At 52.4% G+C, this 13,475-nt stretch overlaps 1 protein-coding gene and 1 long non-coding RNA gene across 2 annotated transcripts in view; one reads left to right on the top strand and one right to left on the bottom strand.

Moving 5' to 3' along the window:
* LOC119234852 (tyrosine-protein phosphatase non-receptor type substrate 1) overlaps positions 1–13,475 on the bottom strand; it is a 39,658-nt gene that overhangs the window by 23,968 nt on the left and 2,215 nt on the right. The gene's annotated exons all lie outside the window — the stretch shown is intronic.
* Positions 13,244–13,475, top strand: part of LOC119234847 (uncharacterized) — a 34,877-nt gene continuing 34,645 nt past the window's right edge. The window contains exon 1 of the long non-coding RNA XR_008552587.1: positions 13,244–13,339. This is a non-coding gene — a long non-coding RNA (uncharacterized LOC119234847). The remainder of the gene's footprint in view (positions 13,340–13,475) is intronic.

The raw sequence follows: 13,475 nt of genomic DNA, 5'->3' as shown, positions 1-13,475 counted from the left end.
GCAGGGGGCAGGACACCTAAGGGGAAGGAGACCCATGGACTCCAGGCTGTCTTCACAGGGGCAAGTCCAGGGCCTCAGCACAGGCCTCTTAACCTCCTGCCCTCATTCCAGTCAGTTCCCAGGCCAGGCCCACTCTGGTCCTCCGCAGACGGGAGGAGCCGCGGAGGGACAGCCTGAGGTTGGCCAGCCCACCCGGCGCAGAGGAAGAAACCAGAGTCCATGGAGGTCATGGAGGCTGGTGGCAGGCACGTGGGGGAGGCGGAAGGCCTGCTGGAAACATTCCCAGTGGGTGTGCATTCCAGCAGGGAGACTGGACAAACCGGAAATGCCACCTGGAGGAAGCACCAAGCACAGGGACAGGGGCACAGGTTGCCCTTTAACCAACCCAGCTCCCACCTCTCTGAGCCTCCATTCCAGCACACAGAGTTGGGTACAGGCATCCACCCCCGCCCTGAACAGTCCTAAGGCCTTCAACACAGGTGGGCAGTGAGTGCCTGCCTTAGAGGTGCTGGCGAAATTTTAGTTTCTGTTCCATTAATACAGATACTTTATTTCCATCCTTGATCTCTGAACTGCCATGTCCCCCCACTCCCTGCCACCAGGACATAACACCCATCAAGAACTGTTTCCAGCCCCCTGCCTACAACAGTGTCTGTTGGGCCCTCAATAAATACACACTGAATGATCACATTAATGAAGGAAGGAAGGAAGGAGGGTGTTACTTGCTCCGGGGCAAATGCTCTCTCTGAGCCTCCTTCCTCATCTGTGACAGGGAGATGCTACAGGCCTGGAGCCTGCCACTGTGCCTGGCCCATGGGCGCGTAATAAATGGCAGTTATTATTATCCTTTTCAATAACACCGCACAGGGCTGTGAGTCAGCAGCCCGTGGGGGAGCCGTGTGAGGAGAGGGGGCTGTGGAGTCGGGCGTGCGGCGTGTTGCAGCAGGGCTATTCCTGTGTGCCGCTGGAGGCCGGCAGTCACACCCGGGCAGGCGATAGGAAAATCTGGAGTGGTGTAGGGCCGCGCCCCCCCCCCCTTTTTTTTTAGCTCCTCTTGAGTTCTCTCCACCAACTGCAGCCAGATTTAGGCAGCTTAATTAATTAGCTAGTGTTTATAAAGCGTTTGAAGAATTTTAAAAGTGCGACGTATGTGCCAAATATTATTTTAATCTGTGTATGTGTTTTTTTCCAGCAGAGTTTTTCCCTTCTTCCTTGCTTTTCTTTCTCTCGGCAGGTTCTGTCTGGGAACCAGGCTTGTTAAAACTCACTCCTGTGGTTCTGGGCCTGGGGTCACCACGTTGGCAGGGCTGACAAAGCCATTTCTGGCTCGCGTCTGCCCTCCTGGCACAGAGAGCAGCTGTCCAGGGGCCTGCAGCAAGTCTGGGAGGGGCTGGCGCTGGGCAGGCGTTCTCACGCACTGCTGGTGGGAGTGGAAATTGGAACAGCCCTCCGGGAAAGCAGTTGGGCAGGAAGCGCCAAGGTGTGAAAGCTGCTCACAGCCTTTGCCGGGCTCTTACACAAGGATATAACCCCACATATGGGATGGGGTCCCCGCATCCTAATCTTGAAAAAGTTGGCGAACACAACGGCCAATGGAAAGGAAAGGTGAAGTGAATTCCAGTCTAGCCCCTACATGGATCCAGGCAGCCAAAAAAGCCATTGCCCTGAAAACTAGTAATTTGGAAATTTTTACATGGCATAATTTCAAATGATATTATGATTATGCAAATAAAACCTGTTCATTGCAAAGCATTTAGAGAAAACAAGAAAGTATAAAAACAAAATAATTATTTCATAGAATACCATCAAAGATAATGGTGATTAACATTTTGATGCTTAAAATATGAGTGAATAAAAACAATGCAAAATCATACTCGGATACTAAGGAAATGTACAAACATATTATAAAAATAAAAAATCAGAAATACCCTAATGTCCAAGGGGAGGAGACGATATGATTCTATAATGGTGAACCCCCAGGACACCAACTCTACAGCCAGCAAAATGACAATGTAGAGTTATAATTACTGATACAGAATGAATTTGAGATCAGTCAGTTACTGAGTACAGACTCACTGTGATTCCAAACTTCAAGTTTTTGAAAAAAAAAGTATGTGTGATATTAAAGATTAGCAATGATTAATGGTAAGTCATAGATTTACAAGGGATTTTGCTTTTATGTTTTCTGTTTGTATTACTTGAGCAATAAAGAAGAAGGAAAAACTGTGATTTCAGTATGATGATGACTTTGTAAAATAAAATGAAACTATATATAAATAAACACTGCAAGGGACTCTACAAAGCTATAAAATGCAGCTATCTTTGGGTCATGAATCTAAAATAGATGAGTTTTTCTCTTTCTCCCCCCTCCTTCTATTTTGGATAATTTTCAGTTTCTAAACTGGATGGATATTAAAGACGAGCCACAGTATTCCCATTTTGTAATAACAGAAACCAACACACATAATATATGTGCATGTTACATATGTGTTCATTGTTTAAATGAGCCCTCCACCTCCAGGAATTTTGTCTGGTTTGTTCACGGCTATTTTCCCAGCTCCCGATACAGAGTTTAGCAGAGTAGCTGCTTAGTAAATATTTGCTGGTTGACCAATCGAACGTCTAGAGAAAAGGTTTACAGTGATAAACACCATGATGTTGAGGGATCTTCTGTCTGGCAAATGGGAGCAAGGATGGGAGCGGACACATTTTCTTTTTACTTTACAGTAAACAATACCTTGAAATTGTTTTATGTTTGTTTGGTTTTTGTTTTTTTTTTTGTTTTTTTTGAGGTGGGGGTTATAAACATTTAATGCTTTTGGAATAAAATTAATGACATAACACCTGTAAGTTTTCTCCTGGGAGACTTCAACACAGTGGGTGGTCACTGGGCCTTGTGTTTGCTGGAGGAGGGAGCTGGAGGCCACAGGACGCAGGAAGCCGGCGCAGGGGCGGTGATGGATACTGGAGTCACCGCGCGCCAGCCCTGTGCTGAGGGCTGCGAGCGGCTGGTCTCTGGCCCCCGGAGTTTGCACATGAGCAGGGGAGACAGATTTTACAGAAATCGCTCAGATGACGATGTTTGGCATGAACCCTCCACTGAGTGACTCTGCTGGCCTCTCTGACCCATGTCCTGCCCTCTCCCTGTGACTGGCCGCGCCACCGCCCCAGTCTTGTCTGTCAAGGAGGAATGAGGCGTGGGAGAAGCAGTCGAAGGGGGCTGAGAACTGACCAGTTGGCTTTGGGGCGGCGGGGGCAGGGGTATGTATATATTAGATATATTAGCAGCATTCATTCATGTGTAGCTTTTGAGATTAAGAAAAGATGAAAACACTTTTCATCAGAAGTGCAAAAATAAGCATGGATGCTTTTCTAATGGAAAAAACAAATCAATTTAGAATGAAAACTTGGCGGGGGGTGGGGTGGGGGAGAAACGGGTCCACCGTGATCCCTGGGTGCCATTCCTCCAGAGCCAGCCTTTCCCCTCTCTCCCAGGAGCCAGCCTTGCCCAGACAGGTGCCCGCAGGGGAGTCTCCCAGGCCCTGGAAACAGTGGGTCGCTGGGGCAGGGGCTTGGGGGACAGGCCGGAGACACCCCTCAATCTCCACAGACTCCAGGAGCCTCGGGGGAGGCTGGAGCTGGAGCTCCCCGGCAGTGCCAGGGCTCAGTCCCATGACGGCTGGAACGACAGTGCAGCCCGCGGCCGGGCAGTTGGCATCCCCTTCCCTGATATCAGCGTTACCACCGTGCTGGCAGATCATTGCCCCCACAGCAGCCCATCAGGCTCTGCCTTTGGCATCTTCTGGGATAGGGATGAAGGCAGCATGCAAGAGTGTGGAGTGTGAAGTGGGGATGAAAGCGGGAGTACACAGGAGTGAAAGGGAACAGGTGCAGGAGTGTGCACAGACGTTCACATACCATGCAAGGGTGCACATGGGTACATGCACGAGACGATGTGTGCAGGGATGGTGAGTGTGTCACGGGTGCATCTGCAGGAGGACAGCAAACAGGGCACGAGGGGTGCCAACTATGTGTAGGAAAATAGCCGAACAGTAGGGGGCTGGGCTAGGTTAGGTGGGGCATGTTGGCGGAATGAGGATGTGCATGTCCCAAATTTCTGGGAGGGATGTGAGCATGGGGGTGCATGTGAATGTGCATGTGGGGAGAAAGGGCCAGGAGTGGTGTGTGCATGTGTGCATGTGCACATGTGCAGGGAGGGCATGTGTACAATGGAGTGGCATGTGTGAGTTTGTGTGATGATACAGTGCTGGGGAGCAGGGACGACAGCATGTGTGGGGACACTGTATGCACCCTGGGTGTCTGTGTACCTGCGCCTGTGGGTGTGCAAGCTGCGAACATGCCTGGCACTTATGAGCTCCTCCGTGCAAGGAGGGTGGAAGGGACGCTCCCCTCAAGCATGTGATCAGCAACTGATGGGCAGCACCCTGCATGGCACCCCCAGATCTCTCCTGCCCTCTCACCTCTACTCATGGGACTGCCCCTCTTGGGATGCCATCCCTTCTTCTCGGCCTCGGGCAGTCTTCAAGGCTGACCACCACGTGCAGGAAAGTGGTGCGCGGACGCGCCCTGGCTAGGAAGCACAACCCTCTGGAGAGCACTGACTTGCTCTGTGGGAAGCGGGAAGGTCAGCCTGCAGGAGCCCTGCTGGAGCTCGAAGCCTGAGTTCTGAGCAGTCGGACCCTGGGGCTGCGGTCACCAAGGGGTTACCCCAGGTAGATGGCTGTGTGGGCTCTGCGCTTCCCAAGAGGGTGCTCTGGGCTCCCAGACAGGTGAACAGGGCTCTACAACCACAGCCCTGCACTGATTTTCCTCTTGAATCAGACTAACTCACTCCTGCCTCCCAAGCCCCACGGTGCGACCAGGCTCTGTCCACACGCCATGGCCACAGAACCAAGTAAGGCTGGTCTCCGTGCTCATGTGGAAGCGTCCTGGACACAGGCAGGGCGCTCAGTGAGCAAGGAGAGGCTTGGGGGTGGGGTCTTGGAAAAGGTGGGTTCTGGAAAGACTTTCTAGAGCTGGTGGGCAGTCTGAAGACTGACCAAGACCGGGGAAGAGGAAAGTCATCCCAGGAGGGGTAGTCACACGAGCAGAACTGAGGGGAGAGACGAGATCCAGGCAGCAGGACAGAGTCCTTGGGACGCGCTAGGTATCTGTGAGCAAGCTGAGAGGGCCAGCCTGGGACAAGGCTAACCTGGCACCCTGAAGGAAAGCTCTCCATGCCAGCTGAACAGCAGGCCATGCACTCACTGGACAGCAATGCCCCAGGTACTGCAGCAGGAATACCTGCACTGGGGCAGCACAAGTGGGGCACTCGCGGTGAGCTTATAAATAAGAAAGGGCTGGGCCAGGGCACTCTCTCCTCGACCCCTACTGCAGGCAGCTCTGAGAACTGGGCACTGTGCCATATCCTTGTAGTCTGAACATGTAATAAGCAAATTCCTCAGGTGCCAAGATAGTCTAATGCTCAAGTTCTGGGGCCAGAAATCCCATATATCTGATCCCAGGGGAGATGACTTGGCAAAGTCACTTTCCTCTAAGCCTCCATGTTCTCACCTATAAACAAGGGGGTACTACTGTCTGCCTCCCCAAGGTCAGAGGGTCAGTAGTGAGAAGAGCTGAGAATAGTACATTCCCCAGACTCCCCTTTCTCCCCATTTCCTGCAGCCCAAGAGCAGGTCCCGCCGGCTCAGTTTCAAAGGTATGGTAGATTCCAAAACCCACGCTAGGGAATATCGTTCCTTTGGTCAAAATGCTCCTGCAGCCCCCACCACAGTCAGAGTGAGACCCGGCATCCACCCCTAAGGGCACTAGAGCCTTGCTCTCAACCACTCCAGATTCTCCACTCACCTCAGGGGCTTTGCACTTGCCACCATCTCTGCCTGGCACTCTCAGCCCCTGCAGAGCAACACGCTGGCTCCTTTACTGCCCTCAAACCCATCTGAGAGGCCTTCCCTGCCCCTCTCCCCCATATAAGATACTCCCTCCTCAATGCCCCTTGTTCTGCTTTATTTTTCTCAGCTCCCCCATCACCCAATAGATTGTGGAGGTATGTGTCAATTTCTTTAGCAGTCATCTCCCTACCCTGGCCTTAACTGTATGCTCTTGAGAACAGGGACTTGACTTTGTCCCTGGGCTATCCTCCTGGCTGATGTCAGTGGCCTGGCATTTGTCAAATGTATCTTCTAGTTTGGATTCCAGCTCTGCCCTTCATGAGGCCCCAGGAGACATCTAGACCCCTCTGGACCTCTGGTTTCTCCTCTGCAGAATGGGGATAATGATAATGGTAACACAGGGCTTGGCTCATTCTTGGGTGAAATGCATGTGAATGGCTCAGCACCATGCCTGGCACAGAATAGGCACTTCCTGCAGGGCAGGTGTTACCAAGTGTGGGCATTTCAGAAGGAGGGACAACAGAATATCAGAGGAACAACAGAGGCTCACAGGCTTAAGCTGAGAAGCTAAGGATTCCCTTCAAGGCAGAACCAGCTCTGCCCTGACAAATGCAGGAGCCACTGAGAGTGGGATTTGTGATCAGACCGAGCACACTGTTGGCAAAATGTCAGGAGGCAGGGAGGGCGGAGGCCCTGGTGAACCTTTGCTGGCTGCAGACAGGACCTGGAGGCGATGAAGAAATGCTTGCCGTGTGCCCTGTCTACAAAGCAGCAGGGAAGGACCCCATTTTGCAGAAAGAGAAACTGAGGAATGGGAGTAAGGCCTGGAGAGGTTGAGGGCCAGCTGGTGTCCTTCCAACGTGCAGTGCACTGGGCCTCTGGGACGGGCCCCGGTGGTGCTGGCTGTGCTCTGAACAGGGGCAACTCGGGGATGAGGCCAGAGAGCAAGAAGCCCTCACTTAACCATCGTGACAGCTGAGTGACATGAGGGCTGTCGTCACCATCCCTGTCCCACAGAGGAGGAGAGGAGCGGAGGGGCCGAGACTGAACTGGAGCACAGACGTCTGCCTCGCGCTTGGGCGCCAGGGCTCCTCCTGCGATGACGATGACGGGCGCCCTCCAGCTCAGGCTGCTGGATTCTCAGCCTGCCAAGGACGTGCACACATTTTCCCAGCCGAGATAAAGGCCCCCTTAAAAGTGACACGCATTTATTAAACGACATTTGCCAAGGTTTCAGCACACTCTGCTGTCGACGGCAGACAGTCTCCGGACGAGATTTTTCCCCAAGCTGACACTATTCACTGATGCCTTTTATAGCACTTTTTGCAGCTTGTAAAAGCACTTTCCATGGTTCTTAATTCCCTTAAACCTCAACAGTCTCCACGCAGTAGGAAACAGTGGCAGCATTTACATTTTGCAGATGGGGAAACTGAGGCTCAGGGTGGGAAAGACACTTGCTCCAGAGCACACAGCCAGTCAACAGCATGTGTTGGATTCCAACCCAGAAATGTGTCCCAAAGCAGCCGTTCCACCGCCTCCCCAACTAGCCAGAAACTTGGCTGATATCAAGATAGGGGGAAACAGAGGCTGAGGGGGCGGTCATGGGTTTCAGCTCTGACAGTGTCGAGCACTGACAGTGCCAGGAGCATGGCAGGCTCACCAAACTCTGCCGGGACCCAGCAAGGGTGTCACCAAGCCCATTATGCAGAGGACAAGACTGAGGGTCAGGGAGGTCCAGCCACCTGGACAAGGTCACGAGGCGGTCAAGGGGTCTGTCTCCACTGTCACCTACCACACTAGATCAACTAGTGCAACTGAGGGCCTTTGGGGAAGGCTGACCCGAGTTGGCCCGCCACGCCAAACTCCGGGCGAGAGTGTAGCACTAATTGCATCACGTTTCCTGTTTGCCTGCTCATTCATCATGGTGTCTACACCGGGGCAAGCAGTTCTGTGTTCCAAGAATTTTAAGTATAAATTCCAGGGTTTTTTGGCTGCCACCCCCCACCCCAGTTGGCACTGTATTTCTGTGCTTCCTGATGTGCTAGGGATCCCTACAACAGCACCATGGCAGGGACTGGCGCTGTGGCCACTGCCCCAGCCACAGTGGTGGGACTGTGCAGTAGCTAAGGCACAGCTCTGCTTTCAGACCAGGGTCACTGCCATCGTGACCTCAAGAGTCTGAGCCTCCTTCTCATTCAACCAATAGGTACTAACCCACTCCTGTTGCCAGACCCTGTGCTAAGGTTCCAGGAGGCCCAGCAGTGAAGAGACGCAGGCCCTACCTTCAGGCAGCTTCTCTCCTAGTGGGGCAGACAGGGCTGAATTAAGGAAACAAATACAGAAATGCTGGAAGTGCTAAGAAGCAAACATGTTTGGTGCTGGGATAAAGAACAAAGGGGAAACTCTTTTAGAAGGGGATGGTTGGGAAAGGCGTCTCTGAGGAGGTGAGATTGCAGCTGAAATCCAAAGGAAGCAAAGCCCAGGGAAGGTATTCCAGTAGGAAACAAGAGCAAGTGCAAAGGTCCTGTGGTGGGAAGGAATCTGTGCTTACGAAGAACAGAAAGAAGGTCACTGCGATTGAAACCCAGGGGGGAAGGAGAGTGTGGTATGAGATGAGGTCAGACAGAGAGGTGTGGTCCAGAGAATGCCATGCCGCATGGACCATGGACACGAGTTTGAGTTTATTCTAAGGGCCACGGGATCTGCTGAAAAGTTTGGAGCAGGACCAAAAACATTTGATTCACTCACACTGGAAGGGACATGAATGGAGGCAGGAAAACAGTGATAAGGATGCTGCAGCATTTAAGGCTCAAATCATAATTCTGCACTTATAAGCTGTATGACCTTCGGAAAGTCACTTCACCTCTCTGAGTCTTGGTCTTCATCCACAAAACTGTGATGAGAATTAAATGAGAATATACAGAGTAATAATGATCCTGTGACAAGGCCTGATATGTTCAATGTCAGGTACTCAATGAGCCAGACCCTCCTTGATCTGCTCCTGACCTCTCCTAACTCTTCCCACCTCGCCTCCCTGTCCTTCTGCCATTCCTGGAAGTAGCAAGTTATTCTAGCCTCAGGGCCTTTGCACATGCTGTTGTTATTCCTTCTGTGTGGCATGCTTTTCCCCTGATATTCCCATGGCTGCTCCTCTGTTTTATTCAGCTACTGCTCCTCAGAGAGGACCCTCTCAGCCCCCACTTGACCTTCCATTCCCTCATCCTGCTTTGATCTTCCTCAGGACCCTAGTCTCTACGCGAGCCAATGATCAGTGGGATCTGCTTTCTCTTCTGCATTAAAATGACAGCTCCCTGAGAGCAGCTGTTTTTGGCTTTTTTGTCCATGTTGTATCCTAGCACCCGGAGCTAACCCTGGTGCACAGAAAATGCTCTAGCATATGTGTTAACTGAATATTCATAATTAAAACTACCATAATGAGGACAGTAAGGCGGTTAAGAGTAAACTGAGGTTTGGATCAATTAAACTGTCACTGCCTAGGTGACGCTGGGAGGAGTCCAACTTAGCCTTGGGAAGTCTCAGTTTCCCTATCTGTAAAGTGGGGATGAAGGACCCCATGCCTTCTGGCTTGTTGGAGGATTAGACAAGAGTGCACACTGAGATGTATGTCAAAGTATTGATAACACCCAACATCTAGCCCCTCACATCCCACCCCAGCAAAGTGACGGGTGGGTGAAACAAGACCAGCAGATTGGTGTTGAAGCTGGGGTTCGTCCTCCTCATCCTGCATATGTTTGAAATTTTCCAAAATAAGGACAGGGAAGAGCTAGCACAGATTCAAAGCTCGCCCGTGTCTCGCACATAGCGCTCTGTTCCCCTCCACCACGGGCTTCCATTTCCCAAGGAGACTGTCGGCTTTGAAGAAATGGAGCACTGGAGCCAGCCCTGGCCCGGCACCACCCACGCCGGCCTCCGCCCTCCCTCCCTCCCTCCAAGCTGGAGGCTCATCGCTCACCCAGGCTTCCAATCTCCCTCCTGATCCGAGCACCTGATCTCCCTCAGCTCCTGGCGCTAATCTGCAGCCATCTAACACCCTGCGCCCCCAAATGGATGTGCCAGGAAATCTCACAGACACAAAGAGCCAATTCTGTATCACTTCCGACTTCCACCTCAGCTGTTTTGCATCTTTCTGGACTTAGGGTCTGGCGAGACACCTGGCAGGGATAATAAATCTTGCGGAGGCTCGGTCAGAGAGCCTGGCCCTGGAACGCCCGAAGTTAACAGGAAAGAAGCTTCAGCTGTGAAAATAGAGGCTTCCTTCTCCAGTGCGGGATGGAAATGTATCTTGGGAATACCCCACCTTTGCCACACACTGGTTGCCAGAACTATGAGAAGATCACCAAGATAAGAGGAGGGCAGCACCTTGAGCCTCAGTTTCTCTCCCTGTAAACAAGGTTAAGTAATGTCTAGTTAATAGCTTGGGCTTGGGGGTCAGGCAGACCTGGGTTGTCACCCTGTCACTGTGTAGCCTTGGGCAAGTTGCTCCACCTCTCTGAGCTCCTTGTCCCCATTGGTCAAAGAGATCTGATGACAGCAACCACCCAGGGTGACTCTGCCTTCCACTGAGATCACACAAGCCAAGTGCTGAGCACATTGAGGGCCGGAAACAATGGCTCCCATTATTATTACTTTCGTATTTTCCCACGGAATTCAGGATCCTGTCAGATTTCTAGCTTTAACGATGGAAACTTCCTGCACAGCCCAGTTTTTAAAAGCCTTGGCCTGGAGGACGGAGGCCTGGCGTCCCACCCAGGCCTTGCCACGGGGCTGCCGCGTGAGGCCACTGCCCCCTCCCTCCCCCAGGCTGCAGTTTTCTTGGCTGCACCACGAAGTGCTGGATGAGACACTCAGCTCCACTCTGGCTTGCCAGGTCTCAGAATCCACAGTTCCAGACCCAGGCTTCTACGGATGGAACAGAGACACCTAGAGGCAGGCGGTGCCCACAGTGCGGTGCCAGCAACAGACGTTTAATCACACTAGCCTGGGCTTCTGCTCAGCGTGTCCATCCCCCACAGCAGGAAAGCTACAGGGAGAACCCTCCAGCTGAACAACATTCGCCCATAGTCACTCGGCGGCTTTCATTCACTTTGCTGTTTTGTGAGTGCCCACTGTGTGCCAAGAGCTGTGCTAGGTGCCTTCCAAAAGTTGGACTCGATTTCCTAGCCGAGGAAATCCAAACAGAACAAAACCATAATAATTACAATGCCGGCCACTGTGTGCTGAGCTCGCTACACGCCACGCACGGCTTCAAGCATTATCACGCATTAATTGACTTAATCCCTGAACTAGAGTTGTTGACGTCATTTCTGTTTTACAGATGAGGGTGCAGACACAGAGAAGTTCAGCACATTGTCGGAGTAGGTGGCAGAGCTGAGATTCACACCCGGGGATCAGGCACCAAGCCTGTGACTTAGCACTGGGCTCTGCTGTGTCTCCACATGGAGAGGCTGAGTGATGGTTTGGCTGCAGACCCGCCATGCAAACCAGGTGTTAAACATGCACACATATGGGGACGGAACCAGGAGAAAGCCACGAGTAGCCTCAGACAGCGACAGATAAATCCTGGGGGCAGAGCTCAGCGGAGGAAGAGCTCCCCTGCTAGAGGAGGCAGCACACACTGAAGGATGAGGAGGACCTGGCCACCCGAGGATAAGGAGGTATAGGGAAGGGCACCTCTGATGGCCGGAACAGCAGAAGCGAGGGCACAGAGATCAGAGTTTAGCTGAGGATGTGGATTTATACAAAAACATTTACCAAAGTGGGTTAGGCCACATGTTAATGGGTGTTATATAAATCGAACGCCTCTTGCTCACATGTTCCTGGAACGCTGGCACAACCGGGGTCCAGCTTGGGATTCTACAACTCTGGGGCTTTCTCAGGATCTTTAAGCTGCCTGAGTAACCGGAATGCTTTGGCCTGTAGGGAGGAGGCTGGGTCATCCTGCAGCAGCTCAGCAGGTCAGCTCTTGGGAAAACAGGTGGCGGAGATAGGGCCTGCCAGGGAGGAAACCCTGGGCCCAGGCAGTTTTTAATTTTTAAAAAAAAACTTGGACCCATTTGACAGTTTTGAGCAGGGGAGTGACATGATCTGCGTTGTGTTGACAGACCAGAAATCTGAGCACATTTAAAAAGAGAGAGAGGGGGGAAAACCTTCCATCAGTCCAAGACTACAAATAAGAAAATAACCTGTCGCACGGAGCCATTGGAAGCCGCGAGCGAGTGCGTGTGGGATCCGCACACAACAGTTTTAGACTCCTTCCTCTCACACACCCCCTCTCCATCTGTTGCAAAGGGCACCAGGAAGATGCAAAGAGGAATATTCCAGCTCTGGGGGCTCCAGAGCTTGGCAGCCCGGCTGGGAGGGGCTGTTAGAGAGCCACATCCTCCATGAGTTGTCATTGGTGAGGCCAAGGGGTGTCACTGTTTCCTTCCTCAGCGCTTTCACAGGCACGGCTGTGCCTCAGTTACAAACGAGTGCCCAGAAGGACCCCTTCCTCACAGCCCCAGCCCAGAGCTTCCTAAGCCAGAGCCCCTCTCGGGCATGCCTGCTGGCTCCCACTAAGTAACCCTGATTATGTCATTGGGTGTTTCCCTTCCCAGCTACGCAGTCAGGAGGCCTGGATTCAAGGCCCAGGATCCCTCTGTCTTACTCCTTGGACAGGCAGCTTCTCCAGTTTGGGACTCTATTTTCCGCATCTGCAAAATGGAGACAGCAGCCAGCTCCTGCTTTGCTTTGCTGGTGGGTGGGATTATGCAGATAAGGGGATCAGCACACAGCAGCACACAGCGAACACCCAAAGCACACTGGCTCTCCCCGCTGCTCTCGGCACATGGTTCACATCAGGACTCCATGGTGCTGAATCACAAGGAATGAATCACGCCAGGAGTCTCCACAGGGTTGGCAAAGGGATAATTAATGGCCAGAAAGTACCCCCAGAATACCCCGACTTTAAAGGACCTGCGAACAGCTTGAGCCCACAGGGGCCCAGAGCCCACCCCACCCACCTCCTACTGCCCTGTTCTTGTGAAAGGGGAAGTGAGACAACTTCACCACTCAGGAAAGTACAGAGGAGCCACCAGCATGCTATTCTGTACTGAAGGCACAGAGATTACCAGAGAGCCCAGCTGTACCCCAAAGCCTGAACCCCAATTCAGCAAGGCTTCTTCAGGTCAGAGCAAGGCAGAATGGGAGCTCATCTGAGGTCTGCCCAGTAGGTGACCCACAGGTTTAAAGACCCAGGTGGGCCACGCCCCGAGGAGGTCACAGGTACAGTGACAGGCTCTCCTGTTGTCACAGAGCCAGGCTGCCCGGTGTCCCAAGCCTGGCACCTCGCCCTTCTCCAAGTCTCAGAATCTCTCTCAGAGAAGTTGTTCCAGGGACCAGGCATCGTCTTGGCTCTGAGAACACAGGTTGGTGACTTCACCCGCATCTTTTTAGACTTTCCCTCTGGCAGCACTTGTGCTGACAGCAATCTTTAGAAACTTCTTCCTCTTCCTCCCCCAACCAAGAAAATTCACATGGCCAGCCCCCTCCAAACAGTGATCA

The sequence above is a fragment of the Talpa occidentalis genome, unplaced genomic scaffold (genome assembly GCF_014898055.3).
Source record: "Talpa occidentalis isolate TD23 unplaced genomic scaffold, MPIMG_talOcc4v2.1 talOcc4.10, whole genome shotgun sequence".
NCBI lineage: Eukaryota > Metazoa > Chordata > Mammalia > Eulipotyphla > Talpidae > Talpa > Talpa occidentalis.
This window is presented reverse-complemented; position numbering and strand designations above follow the sequence as displayed.